Source organism: Malaclemys terrapin, chromosome 2 (genome assembly GCF_027887155.1).
Source record: "Malaclemys terrapin pileata isolate rMalTer1 chromosome 2, rMalTer1.hap1, whole genome shotgun sequence".
Lineage (NCBI taxonomy): Eukaryota > Metazoa > Chordata > Testudines > Emydidae > Malaclemys > Malaclemys terrapin.
Genome location: NC_071506.1, coordinates 255,098,822 through 255,121,140, shown reverse-complemented (window position 1 = coordinate 255,121,140; position 22,319 = coordinate 255,098,822). Strand labels below are relative to the sequence as shown.

Sequence of the window (22,319 nt, the reverse complement as noted above, 5' to 3'; positions counted from 1 at the left end):
CTGCGGGCCAGATCCAAAGCCCTGAGTGGCCGGATCTGGCCCGCAGGTCGTAGTTTGCCCACCCTTGATCTAGACCATTCTTGACGTGTTTTTCCAACCTGCTCTTAAAAATCCCCAATGATGGCGAGTTCACAACCTCCCTAGGCAATTTATTCCAGTGCTTAACCACTCTGACAGTAAGTTTTTCCTAATGTCCAACCTAAACCGCCGTTGCTGCAATTTAAGCCCATTGCTTCTTGTTCTATCCTCAGAGGTGAAGAAGAATAATTTTTCTCTCTCCTCCTTGTAACAACCTTTTATGTACTTGAAAACTGTTATCATGTCCCCTCTGTCTTCTCTTCTCCAGACTAACATCTGAGTGTCTCCCAAATATTTAAAATTAGAAACACAATAACACTCTTCCTTTCCAGTCTGTAGGAGAAATAGCTTGACAAGTTTATTGGTTTGTGTGTGATGTGAGAGACCCTTTATGACACCTGGCAAAGAGTATATCCAACACACTAGTGTCAGATTTAGCCAAACAGCATCTTGTAAGGTATCGTTAGGGCCCTACCAAATTCATAGCCATGAAAAATGTGTCACAGACCATGAAATCTGATATCCCCTGTGAAATCTGGCTATTGTAGGGGAGGGGCAGGGTAGGGGGTACCCCAGCCAGGGCTCCTACTTTGGCTTAGGCTCCAGCTGCTTGTCCCGGCCCAGGCTGGGGAGGGACAGGTCTTCCTTTTCCCCTGCAGGGGCTGCTTCCAAGCTGGGTCAGACCCACCTCCAGGAACTTCCCTGGGCTGCAGGAAGCTCGCTGGCTGCCCCCCGACCTGGGCGGGAGGCTGCCAGGAAAACCAAGATGGATGGTAACCTACCCCCCATTCGCTGTGACCCTCACTTCTGAACTGCTGTTGCTGGTGGTGCTGACTTTAGAGCCTGACACCTGGCCAGCAACTGCTTTCCAGCTGCTCAGCTCTGAAGCAGCGCCTCTGCCAGCAGGAGCGCAGAAGTAAGTGTGGCAATCCCACGACCCTCTTACAGTAGCTTTGGGACCCACCCCCACTACGACCTCCCCAAGACCTCATTTTGGGTTGGGACCCCCCACAGTTACAACACCGTGAAATTTCATGTGTAAACACCTGAAGCATGAAATTAACTATTTTAAAAATCCTACAACAGTGAAATTGGTAGGGCCCTAGGTATCATGTAAAAACTGGTGACATGCTAGTCATGAATATCATTGCATGATGTATGTATGCATTGTGTATAAAGAGTTACATGTGTGTGCTGGATATAAGTTCTTAAAATGCATTTTGGGGGTAGTAGATAAACAAGTCTGCCCTAGACAATGGAATGTGGATTTACCTGTCCGCATGGCTTGATTACCAGCAAAGAACAACAAAAGTACGTTTACATCTAGGATAAAGAAAATGATTAAGCCAATCGAAAGAGCAAATTGATCAGAGGTAGCATGGTGTCTGCACACCAATGGTGGAGGAAAAACTCTGAGGTATGCAGTTTAAAGGAATACATTTCAAAGGTTTATTGGACTATATAAAGGGGAAAAAAAAGAACCTTTTAGTTATCCATCACTTAGGGGACAAAGGGAACAGCATCCTCTGATTCTGTGAATGGTGAATCCTCCTGCCTGAAGGGCTGGAGATAATTATCACTTGATTTAAGTGAAAAAGCATGTTGTTTTTGTTTTGTTTGTAACCATACCTGTCTTTTTTACCCTCTTGTTTAGTATCACTTAAATCTATGTTCTTTATTAATAAACTTATGCTTATTTTTGCAATAAGTCATGTCAGTGCTGTTAAATTAATTTGTGTGCATTCTCAGTTGACCCAACAGGCTGATGTTTTCTCTCTCTTTGGAGACAGCGGGCTTGGTTAATTTTGGTAAGAGAGCAGTCAGAGGGACTGGACACTCCAGAAGGATGCCTTTGGGGAATTTGGTAACTGTGGTTCACTGAATGTTACCTACAAGGTAATGCTGAGACTGGCAGAGTCTCGAGGAGTTTTCTGGTTAGGCAGACTGACTGGTCTGGCTGGGAACTGTCATACAGTTTAAGCTTCAATAAAGCTCTCTTTCTGAGACAGAAGTAACACAGGTTTGAGAGTGGTAGCCATGTTAGTCTGTATCAGCAAAAACAGCGAGGAGTACTTGTGACAACTTAGAGACTAACAAGTTAGGGCAGGAGCTTTTGGGGCTAAAACCCACTGCATCAGGTGCATGGAGTGGAAAATACAGTAGGAATATATATATATATATATATACACATAGTACATGAAAAGATGGGAATTGCCTTACCAGTTCTAACAAGACAGTTCAATTAAAGTGGGCTATTATCAACAGGAGGAAAAATCACTTTTGTAGTGGTAATCAGGATGGCCTATTTCAAACAGTTGACAAGAAGGTGTGAGTAACAGTATGGGGAAACTAGTTTTTAGTTTTTGTAATGACCCATCCACTCCCACTCTTTATTCAGGCCTAATTTGATGGTATCCAGTTTGAAAATTAATTCCAGTTCTGCAGTTTTTCATTGGAGTCTGTTTTTGAATTTTTTTTGTTGAAGAATTGCCTCTTTTAAGTCTGTTATTGAGTGTCCAGGGAAGTTCAAGTGCTCACCTACTGGTTTTTGAATGCTACAATTCTTGATGTCTGATTTGTGTCCATTTATTCTTTTGCATAGAGACTGTCCGGTTTGGCTAATGTACATGGCAGAGGGGCATTGCTGGCACATGATGGCATATATCACATTGGTAGATGTGCAGGTGAACGAGCCTCTGGTGGTGTGGCTGATGTGGTTAGGTCCTATGATAGTGTCCCGTGAATAGATATGTGGACACAGTTGGCAACGGGGTTTGTTGCAGGGATAGGTTCCTGGGTTAGTGAAGTAACACAGTGGCTTATGGTTCTGGGCTCCCTGAGGGAAGTGTGAGAGAGGAAAATGAGGGAAAACTAAGTGGAAGAAATGAATTTTGCAATTTAGTTCTGAAAGTAGTTTCCATAATCCCCCTTATACAGGAGTGAGTTCCATAGTTTATATCCAGCTACTGTGAAAGTTCTCTCATCTTTAGTCTTTCTGTGTTGGTCAACTGCCACTGTTCTTCTGAAACATTTATCGTGGGATGTTGTTGTAGGGGAGAGGTTCTTTTGGTTACCTACAGCCAATCCCATGGAAAATGTTTGCATATCAGAGACAGAGACCTTGAACTGGATTTTCTATTCAGTAGAGACCCTATGAGAGCAGAATACCAGGATATGTTTACAGTGGCATGTGTTATGCAGATAGAGTTCTATCTGCCAAAAACTTTCACTGAGTCTGGCTTCAATCCTAGATATAAGTCGCAATAATAGAGCCTGGCAATGACATGTGTAGATCACTGTAACCAGGTCTCTGTCTCATAGCGTGCAATCTCCTGGCTAGTTGTATATAAATGGAAATGAAATTATTTTTTGATTCTGTGGCTAATTTTGTTTTTCAGTAACATCAATAAACTCTGAAGTTCCACAAAGCAGCTGTTGGCCATGTTTGTGTGATGCAAACCTGGCAGGGTGACTCTTTAAGGTTGTGAAAGGTAAAGGGATTACAGACCACGAATCAGAATGAGGGTGCAGATGTGTGGTCAGCCTTATTGGTAGAGCCCTGCTGTAGAGAATGGAAAGTGAAGTTGCAAATGAGAGATCTTTTAAATTGATATAGGGATTGGGTAACACTTCCTCTATCTGTCCCCCAAACAGCTTATGTTTTGATGTGATACTGGTACCTGGCACTGGCGAAAGTGCCCTGCTCTGCTTCCTTCAGGAAAGGAGGAAGAGAGGTGGTATCACAGCCCTGGTAATACTTCCCTTGCTGGAGAGTCACCAGGCTTCTATGTTTGGGTCCCACACACTGGACTAGTGTGCTTCAGGTCTGATTAGGCTCTGGAATGTTTCCTAGGCACACAGTCTGTTATTCCATGGAAGTGGGACCTCATGGTCTGGCTAACCTAGGCCCCAAGACCATCATGGACTCCTCCCATCAAGACACCACAGTTACTTAAGCACACTCTTTCCCAGAGCTCCAACTTTGTGGGCATTCTGGTTTATAGTTTTCTCTCTCCAGTGATGTGATAGTTGAAGCACATAACACACAAGCATTGCAAAAGAGATTCTTAAACAATTATTTTTTCTTTAGACAGTGCAAGAGATATATAGATCAAGGCAAAACAAAAAACGCCTACATGCCCTTCCCTGCATCAGTTTCCCCATCACACTGGATGGACCATTCTTTGGGCTTAGAGTCCTCTAGGATGTCCAGGATCCCCTCTCTTCTCCTGCACAGCCTTGCTTTCTATCTGTCCTCTTTTCCCACTGTCTCAAAATGGTGGCTGAGAGAGTCACCCTTTTATAAAGTTGCTGTCACCTCTGCTGGTGACCCCTTGTCAGGTGATCAAAGTCCCCTGCCGGGTGGTCTGTTGCTTAGTTATCAGGCTACTAGAGTGGACTGGTTTTCTTGGTTCATCCACCTTCTTTGTCAAAGGGAGCTTTCATTTGAATGGAAGACTATCAAAGTTTAATAACCCTCCATTGTTAACCCAGTGTCACTATCCTTGGAATTACATCCCAAAATGGAGGTAAAAAGCAGAGAACACCAGCTAGCTTTACAATTAAAATGAAGTTTTCAGTTTGATCTTCATATATCAGGTTCATAATCACCAGCTGGAATTCATAAGATGGGTATACTCTTGTTTTGTAGAGTTGTAGCAATTGTGATATCACTTGTTTGATAATACTCATGTCATTGTTCTTTTGTCCTGTTGGGGCTAGAAGGAATGAGGCGAGAAATGAAAGTACAGAGGGCATGGCTACACTCGAAACTCGAAAGCGCTGCCGCGGGAGTGCTCCTGCGGCAGCGTTTTGAAGTGCGAGTGTGGTTGCGGCACCAGTGCTGGGAGAGCGCTCTCCCAGCTCTGCAGGTACTCCACTTCCCCGTGGGGCACTGTTTACACTGGCACTTTACAGCGCTGTAACTTGCTGCACTCAGGGGGGTGTTTTTTTCACACCCCTGAGCGAGAAAGTTGCAGCGCTTTAAAGCGCCAGTGTAGCCATAGCCAGAAACACTTTAAAGCTCTTTCAGGTTGTAGTAGCTGTTTTTTCCACTTCACTGATATGGGTGTGACTTATTTGTTATGCGGTTGTTAACGAAAGGAGAGTATAAAGGGCTTCCTTGCCACTGTAGTATACCAGAATAAACATAAAGATTGGACACTTCAGATATATTGCTCTAGTTCACAAATACCAGAATGCAGTACAAATTATGTATATGATCTCTAAATAGGTATTCTATAAACGTTTATATAGGAGCACTATACCATTCAAATGTTTGAGCTAGAGTGCTGAGTCTTGGTTGCATGGACTTGGGTGATTATTTTTTTCTTTAAACATCAATACATTGGAGTTGATCCGTTAAATGTGTGTGCACTTAAGATTAATTACTTTAAAATCTCTGCCCAAAGCTCTGTTAGGTTTATCAAACAAGAACTCAAACACAGGCATTAGGCAAGAAAACATTTAAACAGCCTGTTTATGATCACATGATATTTTTAGTAATGTTAGCACTTTAGTTTCAAGAGATATGTTTACAAACACTTAAATTTCTTCTTCTGTAAATTGTAACTTTAGAGTTTTGAAATGATGCTACATTTTGTAGGACTTACATGGATGGAAAGTAAATAACAAGATGAGAAATGGTGTAAAGAAAGCTCAACTTTCCCCCCCATCCAGCATCCTAAAAACTTATGTGCTGGAAAAACTTCTTATTGTGTAAAATCAAGTGGAGAGGATTACATGCCTACTTGCTAAGAGTGAGCTGAAAAGTGTCCTTATTTAGATCAGCAGTAAGAGACCCTAATGTCCCAAACAAAATCAGTTTCCTTTCTGTTTTAATATCCTTAGCAATTGGAAACAGTTGTGGAAATATTTAATATTAACCACACAATGTTTAACTACTTGAGATACTGCAATATAAAAGCAGATTGATAATGTCTCATTGATGATGTCACTCTTCCAGATTAAGTTTAGAAATGCTATTTGGATTCAAGCTTGTTTTTTCACAAACCCATATGTGTATATAAAAGAGTAACTTTGCTTTCAGAGTATGCCTTTCTAAAAGAGGCACATATTGTTTTGGTCACTGACAGAAAAGGAATTCTTAGCTATTTACATTTTTGAAAGGGTTTTCCTTGTCCAGATTCTTTTAAACAGTCTGCAGTGGAAGACCAACTGAAAGAAATCATTTCCAAATGTAAAGAGATGGTACCAAGATGTACTCCTCAAATATATTCCCTTTTAATTTCCAAATTGCAGCATAATTTTTAATTTAACTATTAGCCTATTAAGATGAAGATTAGAATAGTACTAGAAATTCTGAGAAGATGCAGCCTACTTGGCAATCTTGCATGCTGCTTGAATTTTTAAAGCAATGGCTTTCAAGAAAAAATTGAGTAAAACTTTCACTGTATAGCTCCCTAGTACTGCCTCTCTGGGTGATAACTTTGTCTTGCGGCTCTAGAGCAGTGGTCTCCAACCTTTTTAAGCAACCTTTTGAATTTAAGTACAACCCAGGATCTACCGCAAATAAAATGTAGAAATAACAGTTTATTATGTTATATAAAGCTGAGATCAATTGCGTAATATACATAATTATACATTTTCCCTGCTTACTGAGTCTGTTTGACACTTGTGACTGCACATTATCTACCAGTGTCTTAAAATTTGGGTTGTAATTTGAAATAGCTAGTTGGATGCAGTCCTGCAGATGCGTATCTGTGAGGTGGGTGCGATACTTGGACTTGATGATCTTAATTTGTGAGAAGGCCATCTCACACAGACAGGTGGAACCAAAGTAAGCTTTCACTTTTAAAGCCCAGGACAACAGAAGAGGATACTTTTCTCAGTTTACGAGTCCCCAAAACTCGCTGTCCCTTGATCTGGCTTTCAGTTCAATATCACTCTGCATGGTAATTATCTCCATATCAATTCCACTACTTCATAAATCAAACACCTGATGGAATGTCGCAGCCAACCCACCAATGAATGTTTGAAGGAACAGATTTGAGATACACATGATGATTGGCTCCATCACATCCAATTCTTGAAATCTCCTGTTGAATTCCTCTGCTAACTTTTTCTGGGTAGAACCATTTTTCTTTGTCTTCAATTTTTTCTAGTATTTTCTCCAGACTCGGGAAGTGTTGCAGCATTTTATCCTTTAACTGGGAGGACCACAGACCCAGTTTCAATTTGAATGCATTCACTGCACTGATCATATGTGATAAGTCTCTGTCCTTTCCCTGCAGTTTGCAGTTCAGCTCGTTCAATTTGGACATTATGTCAGTAAGGAACCTGACGTCTAGCAGCCATGCATTGTCTGACAGCTCATTGCACACTTCGTTCCTTGATTTTAGAAAAGTGATGATTTTGGGCATTAGATCCAAAAATCTTTGCAGGACTTTCCCCATGCTTAACCACCTCACATCTGCATGGAGGGGAAGCTCACCGTAAGCAGCATCCACTTCGTCAAGCTTACAATTCTGACAATAATTTTCATTACATGTGAGAAGTTCGTAACTTTACTCGATACTGCTTGCTGGTGGATTATACAGTGGTAATTCACAAATGAAGGAAAATCTGGATCATTTCTGCAAAATGCAACAAAGCCTGCATGTGCACTAAGCATGGCGGGTGCATCATCCATTGTGATCGAAACAAGTTTCTTGATTGGAATGATTTTCTCAAGCATGTACTTTTTGAATTCGTTGTAGATATTTTCACCTCTTGTTCTCTCTTTAAGGGGCAAAACAGCCAGAAGGTCCTCTTTAGTTGTTGCATCCTTAAAAACCAGTAGAATAGAAACAACTACTTGGGCTGTGTCAGTCATGTCGACCGATTCATCAGACTGCAGTGAAAAGCATTTGCAGTCATTCAAATCCTACGGTAGTTGCTGAAAGACGTCTTTGGACAAAAATTCCACCCATCTTGCTACTGTGGAACCATCAAGTGATCTGCTCTGGGTTGTCGTCATTATTTCCTCTTTGTTTTTAAAATCTTTAAATAAGGAGTCTGTTGCCACAGTCATTGCCTCTTTAAATACTTCTCCATCAGTAAACGATTTCTTGTGTTTTGCCAGCAAATGGCAAAAATGAAACAATGCTTCAGTAGAGGCCTTCCCTTTTGCTGCTGTTGAGCTTTCAAAACGGCCTTCAATTCATTAACTTTCTTTGCACAGAGTGTGCTACTCAAGGGGAAACAGTCCTTGAATTTGCTATACATTGTTTTGTGGTGCCTTTCTAAATTTTCCTTTTTACTTATCCATATACTTGTGTGACATAGAAGACATATGCATTTATCTTTCACTGTTGTGAACAGAAATTCATTTTCGCATTCCGAATGGAAGTTGTAGGTTTTCGGTTTCTTTTTAGATGGCCTGGGTTTGTCGCTCATTGTTAACGCTAGCTAGCTAGGTATGTATTTTTTATTATAAAAAGAGAAAAGAGGTGAGAACTAGCTACAGTTGTAGTCTAACTGACACTTCTGAGCATTAGACATGTGTGCCACACATGATTAGCTCTCCCCCCCTTCCCTCCCCAATTCTGCACTTGCAGCCAAAAGTGCTGTGAGTTGTGGCGCCTCCTGGTTATTAGGAAAGAGGAAGAGAGCACCCCTGTACTTTGTTGGGGATAAGATTGGTTACGCTGGAGCCTGTCTCTACCCCGGCTCATGTGCAAAGAAGAAATAACGTTTCAGTAAATTTAAGAGAACTAAAACCCAATGACCTTCAATGAAAGGGCCCTCAAGCATGGCTGTTTCTGTGCATTCATCTGTCAGGTCCAAATGCTCTGATCTGACCAGAGCTTCATGCAGGCTCCCCGACTCCAAAGGGAGAAAGAAGTCAGCGCTCTCTGCTTTCCCTTCTGACCTCCTTCCTTCCTGAGCAAGCACCGAGGCCAAGGAGAAACTTCCTGCAAGTAATGGGGCAGGAGGAGAAGGCATTTCCTAACAAATGACAAGGTTGCCTATGATATCAACGTGTCTTCTAGTGCCCAAAGCAGCTCAGCTCAGACCTGGCTGTCCAGCCCCTCGCTTGCTCTGCATGGTCATTGCAACGGCCCTTCTGCCTGCTGGTGATGTGTAAAACCAAAGAAATGTGAACAGCTATGACACTGCTTCGTGATCACTAGAGTCCGAGTGCCTTCGGTCCCCCAGCCTGCAGTGACTGTTGAGCTGCTGGGGATTTCCTCCCTGCAGGACAAGGCTGGGGAGCTGCTGAGGGGAATTCCCACCCCGGCCCCGCAGCGGCAAGCCCACGGGGACTGCGGGGAGCCACAGGGGATTCCCTCCAGATGTAATGTCTTCTGGCTGGGTGTGACAAGGGAGCACCCTTTGGCCGTTGCTGGAACTTGTTCTGTGCAGAAGCAGCAGCACTGTGTTCCTGCCGAGGTTAGGATGTGGGTGATGGGCAGTTTTCTGCCGACTTCTTTTCAGGGTCAGAGGAGGGAGCCTAGCAGCAATTCAAGGCAGTGAACACCCCCTGCCCTCTCAACACCCCCTGTCCCTTTAAGTACGTTTCAAGGGTAAGAAGGCAACAACACCCACTGAGAAGGCATCCATCAAATCAATGTTGTGGCTACCCTGGCAGCATTGCAGCTTGTGATTCGGGGAGAGAGCCGCATCTCAGCTATACTGTGAGTTCAGGGGGCGCATCTGGGCTGTCCTGTCCCTGCAGCGTGCACTTTGTTAAAGTGCTGTCTGCTGCTGGAAAACAACCACCACTTTGTCTGAGAGCGCGGTAGGGTGGGTGGGATGTACTCCCCTAGCTGGCTGTGATCCTGAAGGGAGAGGTGGGACACGATGCGGTACTGAGACTGGGATCGACGCTCAGAGGCTCCAGGATCGACTGGTCGCGATCGACCGGTTCGTGACCACTGCTCTAGAGGAAGTTTGCTCAGGTGTGAGTGAAGCCAGAAACGTACCATGTTGTTTAGGGAGAATCCTAACCCTTATTGATTCTCGGAGGCTAGTTTGAATTGATCTGATTTGGAATTACTTGCAAGAATTTCACTTACTAATATTTATCAAAATGTCTATCGACACCCTGTGTGCGGGCTGTTAGTTTGGTGCCTGTCAACTTTATTTATTTATTTATTGAGATCACTAATTCATCAAGATCATTGTAAGCCATTGTTTAGAACAATGTAGGAAAATGTTCCATGAAACTACGTACGAAATCATTTTGACTGTTGGTTTAACACTATGACATCCTGAATCTTATGTACTCCTCAGTATGTAACAAACTTGACTTTTAGTGGTACGGGCATGACTTGTTTAAATTTAGAATTCCCTGTTGCTGTGGAAACAGTATGATATTACAGTGCCAGAAAAGTTACTACAAAAATCCATGCCTTCCTGTGATGTGAAACACACACATGAGATCTCTGAATTACCCTATCTGATGGAAAACATTAAAGCAACATTACCTAAAATGTATAAAGGGTTAAGTATATCACGCCCTATGTTAGAATAGGTCATAAGTGTCAGATGATAGAAGGGCATAACTGTGGACAAGCAGAGTACATGATTTTAGTACATGCCAGAGGTATGAGTAAATTGAACAGCTCTGAGAGGAGGCAACGCGTGTTCAGCTGTCCTGATTGCACATAGGAGCTATAAAAGTTTAGTATGCTAAAGGAATATGTAGTCCTTTCCTTTTTTTAAAAGGCAAAGTACAAAGGAAATTTAATGGTGAAGAGAAAAATAAAAAATTTTATGCAGCAATATGATTGAGTCCTTTGAAATGAAGACTTCTTGGGCTTGACTTCTGAAGTTGAGGAAAGCTTTTGCACTATGGACTTGCCTAATACAGAGGGTACCGTCCATACATTTGACCTTATGGTGCTTTAGTTTTCACACTTGGCACTGTTCACTCTATGGAGCGTATGTGTGCTATCTTGGTTACCTCAACACACTAGCTTCTGCCAGTTTTCACTCAGGTTTCCAAATGTGATATTACACTATGTCCTTTCTTTAGCACTGAATTCTAAAAGCAACTGCTAATCCTGAGAGTTAATAAAGATACACAGAAGGGAATGCTGGGGGAAAGAATTTAAATTCGAGACTCACAGATTTCCTGCCTAATAAAATATTTAAGTGGAGGTTTTATGCTGTCCTTTTATTACAAATCAAATTAAGTGCCACTTTAACAAATTGTGATTTTGCCATATTAAAATCTTCTGGCTTGAATTAATATTTACAATTGGCATTCAGTTCAAGCCCTCTTAAGTAGTAAAACTGAAATAAATTGGAGTTTTATTGTTGTACTGGGAGATAAGTGCTTTTCATGGGACACTGAGAAATTATAACTATTGGCTGACATTATCTTCTTTGCATTTAGATCAACAGGTAGAGAATTCTGTGACTCATTGATATTCTGCTTCAGTTTGACAGTTGAAGGATGGCAGCCAAAAGTGTGAACATTAGGTTAAAGTTTATACCTCATGATCCATAAGTAGATCGGCTATTACTTTATGTGATGGACAGTGTTTGTTGGCAGTGTCACCTAATGGTTAGTGGATCATGCCCTCCTTAATGCAAAGGTGGTTGGTAGGGGACACCAAGCCCTCCCACTCGACTGGGGTCAGGCCCAGGGTCCTTTAAGGGTTAGCAAGGGTCCAGCACCTGGAGTGTCCTAAGGCTGCCCTCCCTGGGCCACTTCCTACCGCCCACTCTCTCTATAGTCTAAGTTTTGCAGTCTCTGGTGACCCGGTAATAGAGAAAGGTATTGACTGTCCTTCAGTCTGTCTAGTGTAGCCCTTAGCACTAGTTTGCCTTTATTATATTCAGCAGTAATGCAACGAACCTACAGGTCTGTATCCTATAAGATGATAGCATCAGCAGTTTTAGCATAAGGCGTGAGGCCTATGAACTTTGACACAGATAAACAGTCCAACAGAAAACCCCAAGTATTGGGGAGTTGAAAATAGAGTGTTTAAGGGGAATTTCCAACTACAAGAACATGACCCAACCAAAAAGTGACATGGTAACGAATTGATGTTTATAATAATAAGTTGAGCTCATTGATATGCTAACCTGTAGGAGAAGGACATTCCAACATTAGGAAGGTGAGGCAATAAAAATAAAGAAAAGAGGAAAAGCCCCTACTGAATATGCATCAAACATAGTGGCGTCAGTGGATATCATATTATAAAAGTTGCATTCCAGCCTAGGGGAAGTAGGAGAGAGAGATGTAGCCCTTGGGAGATGCCAGTATGATGGCCCCTGGTGATGAGGGGAAAGGTGATCGCTAACATTTCAGGTTGTTCTGCAAGGGGTGGTGTGAGTATATGGATGTTCAGATGTACTTTCTGTAGTACCTCTCTCTACCTTACTGAGTTGTAGTGCTTGTGACTGTGCTAAATATATTAATAAACTATTTGTAAATATCAGAGTTCCTATAGTGTGTGAGTTGAAGCTGTGCATATTGGGGTTCTCAACAATATAATAATTTGAATAATACTGAGCCTGATCTTGGGACAAGAACTTGTCAACCCTCAAAGGGATAACTGGGAATTTTAATAATCAGTGTAATTAATATGTAATGTATAGATCAGGTACAGTTTAGGCATCCCAGATGGGACTCTGAGGAGTGCACAGGTGAAACCTCCCTACCTGGGGTAGGAACTCACCTTTCGTTTAGTTGCATTTCAACTTAGATTTATTTTTTTTAATGTCTCAGTCAGAAACACTGCAACTTGCCAGGGACTTCCTCTTTTTCCTCAGCTGTTTTTTCTCTTTTTCTGTTTCTTTGCCTCTAGTGTACCACTTTTCTTCACTGATTAACTTTGCAACAGAGGGAGTGATATGCCCTCCTGGGGGGAGGGGGGGAACAGTAGACATAGATACAAACACCCCCTGCCCCCAAACAAGGGAGCGCTCGAGGTCTTGACTGTCAGACTAACTTGGCATGCCTCATAGGTGACCACCTGTCTCCCATCATTAGGTCTCTATGGAAATTGTAATTGTGTAAAGATTCCTCATTGAATTTCAAGGGCATCCTCATGGGATATTAGTGCCTAGTCATTGGGGTTTAGAACCTTTAGATGCATGTTAAGGAGATTTTGTAAGTTAAATGGTGTTGTAATATTGAGGAACCTGAAGTTGAAATTACAGTTGCATCGGGGCCCAATGACCCACGCCTTGAGGTGGAGGGAGAGTTGATTTGTTTTAATTATGAGGCCAAAAAGGTCACAGAAGTTCATTCCCTTCAGCTCTCCCTGGCTGTGCCCTGATCCATCTACTGCCAGTTTGCCCGTTGCTGCTCGATTAAGAGGTTAATTTAAGGTGTGTTAAATGCTTATTGTGTAGATTTAGAATGAAGCTAGCTAGTAAAATTTAATTGAGCTTATTTGGAATAGAAGCTGGAGGTGAGTACTGTAGTGCAATCTCTTTATCATGAAAGTTGAACTTACAGATGTAGAATTATGTACAAAAGAACTGCTTTCAAAAATAAAATAATGTAAAATTTTAGAGCCTGCAAGTCCACTCAGTCTTCGTTCTTGTTCAGCCAATCGCTAGGAGAAACAATTTGTTTAGATTTGCAGGAGATAATGCTGCCCTCTTCTTATTTACAATGTCACTAGAAAGTGAGAGCAGGCATGCATGGCACTTTTGTAGCTGGCCTTTGCAAGGTATTTACGTGCCAGATATGCTAAACAATCGTATAGCCTTTCATACTTTAGCCACCATTCCAGAATTGTATATCCCCTGCTCTGTTTTACCTGCATTCTCTCATATATTTCATGTTATAGCAGTCTCAGATGATGACGCAGCACATGTTCATTTTAAGAACACTTTGACTGTAGATTTCACAAAATGCAAAGAAGGTACAAATGTGAGATTTTTAACCGGCCCAAAGTTTAAGAATTTGAAGTGCCTTCCAAAATCTGAGAGGAACAAGGTGTGTGGAGCATGCTTTCAGAAGTCTTAAAAGAGCAACACTCTGATGTGGAAACTACAGAACCAGAATCACCAAAAAAGAAAATCAACCTTCTGCTGGTGGGATATGACTCATGATGATGAAAATGAACATGCATTGGTCTGCACTGCTTTGGATTTTTACTGAGCAGAACCCATCATCAGCATGGACGCATGTCCACTGGAATGGTGGTTGAAGCATGAAGGGACATGTGAATCTTTAGCTCATCTAGCATGTAAATACCTTGCGACGCCAGGTACAACAGTGCCATGTGAACACCTGATGACATTTCAGGTGACATTGTAAACAAGAAGTGGGCAGCATTATCTCCTGCAAATGTAAACAAACTTGTTTGTCTTAGTGATTGGCTGAATAAGAAGTAGGACTGAGTGGACTTGCAAGCTCTAAAATTTTACATTATTTTATTTTTGAATGCAGTTTTTTTGTACATAATTCTACATTTGTAAGTTCAACTTTCATGATAAAGAGATTGCACTACAGTACTTGTATTGGGTGAATTGAAAAATTGTGTTTTTACAGTGCAAATACTTGTAATCAAAAATAAATACAAAGTGAGCACTGTATACTTTTTATTCTGTGTTGTAATTGAAATTATTTGAAAATGTAGAAAACATCAAAAATATTTAAATAAATGGTATTCTATTGTTTAACAGTGTGGTTATTCACAAATAATAGAGAAATGAGGAGCAACGAGATGGTCTAAGTATAAATCCAACTTCCACCAAAGCAGAGTGTTAATAATCCAGGAAGTTAAATTATCTAGTAATATAAAGAAATAGTTGAATTAAAGTATCAAAGGAATGAGGAAAAAACTCTCCACTGAGAGGTTGGGGGACAGCTCAGCACATAGCTCTATGAAGATTGCTTTACGCATCCTAAAGTTTTGTACCCACCGGTCATCATCCCACACCTGCATGACAATGCGATCCCACCAATCAGTGCTTGTTTCCGTAGCCCAAAAGCGATGATCTACCATATGCAGCTGCTCTGCAAATGTACAAAGCACTGATAAATTGCTGCCGTCCATATCACACTCGGGTGCCTGCGATTCATCCTCTGCTAAGTTTGCGAGTAATTCTTCGAATAACTGTGCTGCCATGCGTGATGTCCTCACGACAGCTAACAGCACATAGGAGAGAAGTGCGGGATCCATCCTCTGTCACTGCAGATGCTGGCGTGTATTGCAAAAGAATGACATTTGGAAAAATGGCACGAAAGGAAGCCAGAAACGTTTGGAGAGGTGGGAGACAAAGCGGGGCACGACGGTACATTTTGCACATCCCAGGATGCACCGCACTCCGTTTCCGCATTCCGACAACACCTAGCGATGGATGGTGTCGCCAGGCACTGTGGGAAACATACCCACAGTCCATTGCTCTCGCTGTCGACAAAGGTGCCCCGAATGTGGACATGATCTGTCGGCAGAGGGAGCAAATGTAGACATGCTTTGGCGACTTTGCTTTTGTCGATTTTTCCTTGGTGACGTTAGTTTCATCGAAAAAACTTGCCAGTGTAGACAAGCCCTTAGCTTTCAGTATTTTCTGGTGTGTTCCCCTTCCTCCCCTGCACAGGTCCTAGACACCGTAGCCCATATCCTGGAACCTGCCAGGCCAACACTCTGTCTTTAATTTGTAATTTCTAAGTCAGCAGGAAACAAGAAGTCTTTAACCAGCAGCTAACATGTTGCTGTAAAAACCAGGGGGGAGTGCTTTTGGGCACTCCCTGTCTGGGAGAAAAGGGGAAGCTGGCAAAGTGAATAGCTTGTAATCTGAATTGAAATAACATTAAAATTAGGGCCCCATAAAACATCTAATTACAAGGTTCAGCATCCTTTTAGATCTATTAGGCTATGTCTACTCTAATGTGTATATATACAAGGTAAATTAAAACCTTACTACCCCTCTAACCAGTTAGAGGTGTGGGAGGCAGTAGGAAAGGAAGTGAGGCATAACACCCTTAAATGAAATTCAGGTATTAAATATTTGTATTGTTTTGTTCCTTGCATATTTGTATTAGCCAGAGTAACCACTTATTGGGTTTAAATCAGTTGCTGTGCATCATTATTCTAAAAATAGGGATCAAGTTAGTTGTGATTCCAGACCTACCCAACATGATAAAGGAAGCCAGCAATGTATAATCTTTCTGCTTTTCACAGGAAGCACCGAAGCCTCTAACAAGCAAAATGTAACAGCCTTTGCTACCCACAACATGAATCGTAGTTATTGTTCTAGATCTTAATTCACCAAAAGAACTTACCAACTTATCTCTTGCAATTTTCTACTTATATTTCCTAAATAAATAAAGCATTTGTTAATATTTTTCTTTCTTATCCATTTTGTGTTTTAATTTAGAGTCTAAAGAGTCAAGGAAAAACACCTTCAACTCCTAACTAAATCATTAAACTTCTTTTATAGGCAAACCAAGGTGTAAACACAGAACAATTAAATTATTTCAACCCTTAGGTTTCGTGGACCTGCTCTAAACAACGTTTAATCCATTGGTTTGCTAGTATGTTGGGATTACTTATTTGTGTGTTAGTTATATGCTTTGTGTCACGTGAACAAATTATGATTTTTTTTATACTTTTGGAGAGTTTTTGTTGCAACAACATTTTGCATGCAAAAGTGTGAATAAAAATATTAATAGTAAAACATTTTTCTTTGGTACCACACTATTTCAATATTATAATTAGGGTTTAACCGCAATGGGTGTGTCCATATAAGACACCAATGGTGGTTCAATCTTTGCAAAAGTGAAAAGATGTTCGTCAATGAATTTAATTGTAACCAATGAGAGAGAGAGATAGATATATAAAATTTAGATTTGGAGTTCATCAGGTAGTGTGGCCAGTTGTTTGGCAGAACCCCGACTGAACTTCAGAAGTTCATTGAGCAGACTACTGTAACATTAATATAGAAGTTATAGCTTTATTACAGCTATAATGTTATAATATAACAATATATAAGTAATCTATCTGTGTTATAAATTGTTAAACATAATCAACTCAATGAAAATATAAAATCAAGTTCCAGCTAGAGTAACAGTGTTGGGATAATCACCAAAATTATCACCCTAACAAAGGGGTATGTATATGTGCTGGGTTGGAGTCTTAACTATTTGATTTTGCCCTTGTACAATTTGTCATTCTGGTGTTTTGTTTAGGGATAGTGAAAGGAATTTAAGTGATCAAAATCAAAGCTGGTAAATGCCCATAACATCAAGTCCCACAATGTTGTACCAGGAAGGGGACATGTCTTTACAAGTATTCAGTGACCATACAAAATCCTGAGAGGAAACTCAAGCCAATACTGGCTCACAGCACAAGGTAGCTGACAACATTGTTCCTTCTCTGCAGCAGCCTTGATGTCCTGACAGTTGGTCGGGGAAGCACCTAACCAATTAAATGCAGACTCGCAAGCTCCTGTGCTGTGTTTGTACCATGTGGAGGAAGCGAAGAAAACAGACTTTGGTGTAAACCTCCAAATTATGAACTGTAACCTTTAGTAATTGTGGTCTGGAGCCAACAGTAGCAACACTAGCGCAACAGCACTCTATGCTACACTGGTATCATCTTCAGAGCAATGTGATCTCATCCCCAGGTGGCAGGATACAGAACTTGGGGAAGATTAATGATTAAAACGTGGACAGTATTGATTTTATTGCCTAAACTGAGGGGATTAATGGATATATGTACTAGAAAACCATATGTATCTAAAAGGGGGCATATTACAAAGGGCATACCAGGTGGAAGTGTGACCCTCAGCTATGAGCTAGTGGATGTAACCATGTCACCTTTAGTAACCTAGAAAAAGGTCTGTCCTCTAATTATAACTCCAGAGTGGCTACATCTATACCAGGAGTAACAATGGGCACAGTATGGTATAAATCAGTCCCGCATACAGTATGCACATAGCACCATCCTATAATTTTAGAATTGGGAAAGGTCCAACATTTAATCAAGGATTAGCAGTAGCTATATTGGTAAAGACTGTTTTGGGGTCCCCCTCCAAACATGGAACAGGAAGAGTCTCTTGTTTAATTCTTGTCAAAAAGTGCCACTGAGGGTAATTCAGGTATAGGGTCTGTGACACTGGACCCTAATTAGGACTCTTAGTTAACTAACATTACATCAGGGTTAAACCTTATATTTCCCATCTACAGCCTCCTTGCCTGTGTTCAATCCAGGTGAGGATGTGTTTGGTCACTTGGCAGCTATCCATTCACTAGGTCACCTTAAAGACAATGTCTATAATGAATGCCTAAATATACCTCCTCTGGTAGTATATCACCCAAACAGGAAAACTTCCACTGATGGCATGTTGCTCCAAAAAGGGGTATCAGTACATCAAATATGATATGTTTGAGGTGAACACACCACAGCATGGCCAGAAAGAAGGTACCGACAGAATGCGTCATCATCGTCAAGTGAGAGGTTCTTTTAAAAAAGGTGACGTATAGTGGAGATGGCCAGTATTATGTAATACTCAAATATCAAAGATATTTTTTATGGTCAATTGGAGTGCAGGGTCATAGGGTGAACACTTTTGTTACATCAAGGTACATATACTAATTGGACAGGTGGCAATTCATCTTTGTGTCTTTTATTGTGCTATGTAGAAAGCATGAGTTTAAATAAGGGGTAAGGCCCTACATTTATGTGATAGGGTGATTGTTAATGAACCCTATCAAAGAGGGGACTTGTAGACTATGTGGTGAGCTTGTCTTCATTATATTCAGCTGTAACGCAAGGAACCTATAGACCTGTATCCTGTAGGACATTAGCTTCTGCAGTTTTAGCATAAGGCTTGAGGCCTATGAACTTTGGCACAGATAAACAGCCCAATAGAAAACCTCAAGTATTCAGGAGCTGAAAATAGAGTATTTAAGGGGAATTTCCGACTACAGGAACATGACCCGGCTATAAGAGAATCATGGCAACAAATTGACATACATAACTGATCCATGAGTTACATCTGCAGATACATAACCACAAGAAGGCCATACATGACAACAAATTGACATATATAAGTTGAGATAATTGGTATATAAAACTGTAGGAGAAGGACATTTGAACATTAGTAGGGTGAGGAAATACAAATTAGGAAGAGGGGAAAAATATGAATATGCATCAAACATAGTGGCGTCAGTGTATCATATTTAGGGCCTTACTAAATTCATGGCCATAAAAAGCGCATCATGTACCGTGAAATCTGGTCTCCCCTGTGAAATATGGCTATTGTAGGAGGGTCACGGTATTGCCACCCTTATTCTGTACTCCCTTCAGAGCTGGGCAGCTGGAGAGCAATGGTTTCTGGCCAGGTGCCCAGCTCTGAAGGCAGCGCCGCCACCACCATCACCAGCAGCACAGAAGCAAGGATGGCATGGTATTGGGGGGGGTTGCCATTTTTGGGGGGGTCTGGCTTTACAGTTGGGCGACTGCCCAAGGCACCATGGTCAGAGGTGCATCCCAGCCTGTGGCCAGTAGGAGAGAGATTTAACCCTTTGGAGGTGCCAGTATGATGGCAACTGGTGATGAGGGGGAAGGTAATGGTGATGAGGAAGATGATGGCTAGCATTTCAGGTTGTTCTGCATGGGATCGTGTGAGTATATGGATGTGCAGATGTACATTCTGTAGTACCTCTCTCTACCTTACTGAGTTGGAGTGCTTGTGACTGTGATAAATGTATTAATAAACTATTTGTAAATATTGGCGAGTTCCTATAGTGTGAGTTTTGCAGCTGTGCACATTGGGGTTTCCATCTATATAATAATTTGAATAATACTGGGCTTGATCTTGGAACAAGAACCTGGCAACCCTCAAAGGGATAACTGGGAATTCTTAAGTAATCAATATAATTAATACATAATCTATAAATTAGGCTACACTGGACTCAGCAGTTAGGCTCTTCTTCTGCAGAGGAAGGCTCCTGTAGTGCCCCTTCACAGGAGCTTCAAAGCCAGGTTCTTCTCCTTGCCTGGTCAGCTCCTTTCTGAGCTGTCTAGCTTCCTTTTAAGCTTCCTCCTCTATCTGGAGCATTCTCTGCAGGTCTGGCTGGGCAGGGTCATTTAGGCCCAGAGCTGCTATTTAACCTCTTCAGTTCTAGTGTGGGGTTTATACACCCCATCAATTAAACAGTAGAAAAGACTGGCAAAGAAGCAAAGACCAAAGTTGTATTACTGCACTAGTCTATACTTCAACCAGTGAACATTACTGAATTTATTGAATGTGATACTACTTTTGATAACTCTGATACTGTCCAAAAACCTTGGTTTAGACTTGTCTATAATTTAAGTGCTACAGTGCAATAATATGTATATAGTTATGTAATTTAACTGGTTGTTCTCTACTAAAGTTTCATCACCCAGTCTCTTAGTTCTGTTTATTACTTTGAAACTATTCTGGAGTACATATCCTTGGTCTTGAGAAACCCACTTGCCCTGGGAAAATGCCCACTCTGGTCAACACAACTTTACAGAGCTGGGTACAATCACAATCTTTGTCCTTGGAGCTTAGACTAGCTTTTCCAAAGAGTGGTGAAGGGTAAGAGTGGTACGTGGTTTTTCTTTCTTAGGATGTAGCAGCCCCACCCATCCCTACTGCACTCAGGAGGAATATGTGCTCAAGATTAGAAAACTTGCTCCTGTATCTAAGAAGTCTTCTCTGGTGGTTCTGCCACCAAATATCAGGTATTGTACCTTGATCAGTTTCTGATAACCTCAAATTCTTGAAAGGCAATATTGCTATAAGCTGATGTCCTAAGAATATTAGCTAGATATACTGTCATCTTGTCCTATGATCATTCCCTCACATCTCAACCAATCAAGGATCTGGGCACTGATCTGTCCAAATGTGACTCTTTTGATCCTCCTACACAGAAATAAGAGCAAATTACTTACCCCTGCCACTTTGACCATAGCACTGGGGGAACTTCTACTTATTTTAGAGGAAATGCCAGATACAAATCCCCATTGATCTGTTAATGAATGGACTCCTTAATACCTGGGCAGCCCTAACTCAGCTAAGTTCTCCTTCATCTAAGTTCTGCAAGCTTACAGCTGCTATGGCAAAACTCTTGTCTTTGGCATCCACAGTAGAAGCTGCAGAGTAGTGTTGGTCTAATGAATCTTTCATCCTGATAGAAGAGAATGCAACAACTTATGATTTCCTGGAAAAGAAAGTGGTCCTTAGTGAGATGGGCAGCCACTAACCTGTGAAGTCTCCTATTTCCATTATCTTGATGGTTCAGGCCCCATTGGAATTGGCTATTCAGGTTTCTGGCTGCCTCTTGGTTTCTCAGGAGGTCTCCTCTGTAAACAAATCTCCATATAATGGAAATGAAGGGTTCAAAACTACAGTCCTCTCTTGGACTGTAAAATCTTTACCCTTATAGTTGCAGGAAGATATCTCTAAAATGCTTTTGGACAAGAGTCAAAAATTCTACTAGCTTTAAGCTCATGGTCCTCTCATAGTAGGCACCTTGTCTTTGAAGCATCCTTAGACCAGGCTGGAGGACTTCATTGAGAGTAAATGTACTAGGGTGGTTGGATTACTACAAGCCTAGGAAAAGTAATGAGGAATTGGATTCCAGCTCAATCCAAGGGAGAAGTGGAGCACAGGATCTGGTCCAAGAGGTGAATATAGCTGGATCGCTTAGTAATAGTGACCATAATATAATTAAATTTCATATCCCTGTGGCAGAAAAAACACCACAGCGGCCCAACACTGTGGTATTTAATTTCAGAAAGGGGAACTACACAAAAATGAGGAGGTTAGTGAAACAGAAATTAAAGGGTGCCAAAAGTGAAATCTCTGCAAGCTGTGTGGAAACTTTTTAAAGACACCATAATAGAGCCTCAACTTAAATGTATACCCCAAATTAAAAAACATAAAGAACCAAAAAAGAGCCACCATGGCTAAACAACAATGTAAAAGAAACAGTGAGAGGCAAAAAGGCATCCTTTAAAAAGTGGAAGTTAAATCCTAGTGAGGAAAATAGAAAGGAGCATAAACACTGGCAAATGAAGTGTAAAAATACAATTAGGAAGGCCAAAAAAGAATCTGAGGAACAGTTAGCCTAAGACTCAAAATGTAATAGCAATTTTTTTTTTAAGTACACCAGAAGCAGGAAGCCTCTAAACAACCAGTGGGGCCACTGGACGATCGAGGTGCTAAAGGAGCACTCAAGGATGTTAAGGGCATTGCGGAGAAACTAAATGAATTCTTTGCATCGGTCTTCACGGACGAGGATGTGAGGGAGATTCCCAAACCTGAGCCATTCTTTTTAGGTGACAGAT

General features: G+C 41.3%; 1 protein-coding gene across 5 annotated transcripts in view; it reads left to right on the top strand.

The window, feature by feature from the left end:
- The window catches only part of MPP7 (MAGUK p55 scaffold protein 7), a 293,702-nt gene that overhangs the window by 28,570 nt on the left and 242,813 nt on the right, over nucleotides 1–22,319 (top strand). The window contains exon 1 of one of the 5 annotated variants that reach the window (XM_054020781.1): nucleotides 20,654–20,711. The exons of the other annotated variants lie outside the window; for them this stretch is intronic. The gene's annotated coding sequence lies outside the window, so the exon portion shown is untranslated. Of the gene's footprint in view, nucleotides 1–20,653; nucleotides 20,712–22,319 lie in introns of those variants that run through there. 5 annotated transcript variants of the gene reach the window in all.